The 347-nt window shown below is 69.2% G+C and overlaps 1 protein-coding gene across 2 annotated transcripts in view; it reads right to left on the reverse strand.

Annotated features, from left to right (window-relative positions):
- The window catches only part of LOC113214793 (uncharacterized), a 14,515-nt gene that overhangs the window by 2,295 nt on the left and 11,873 nt on the right, over nucleotides 1-347 (reverse strand). The gene's annotated exons all lie outside the window — the stretch shown is intronic.

Consider the following 347-nt stretch of genomic DNA (forward strand, 5'->3'; position numbering starts at 1 on the left):
CAGGGCGCCGGCGTGCTGCCCCAGCGCCGCGGCCCAGCACCACAGGCTCAGGTTGATGAATACCGATGTGATGCTGCGCTCCTATGAACAAGCAGTCGTTATAACCCTCGTTGAAGTTGAAGTGCTGCCGACCTCAGCCGCCGAGCGGCAAATTCGCCATACCTGGCTCCTCCCCCTTCCCTGCGTGCCCGCGCCAGCCCCGCCCCGCCCGCCCCTTCGGCCGTGCGAGCAGAGCCCGGCGGGCGGCGGTGGATGCGCCGCAAGAGGCGAGCCGAGGGGAAGGGAAGGGACGAGCGACGCGACTCAGAGCCCAGACCGACCCCTGCCGGCACTCGTGTCGAGACGTG

This window comes from Frankliniella occidentalis, unplaced genomic scaffold (assembly GCF_000697945.3).
Source record: "Frankliniella occidentalis isolate FOCC.00 unplaced genomic scaffold, Focc_3.1 Scaffold11, whole genome shotgun sequence".
Taxonomy (NCBI): Eukaryota; Metazoa; Arthropoda; class Insecta; order Thysanoptera; family Thripidae; genus Frankliniella; species Frankliniella occidentalis.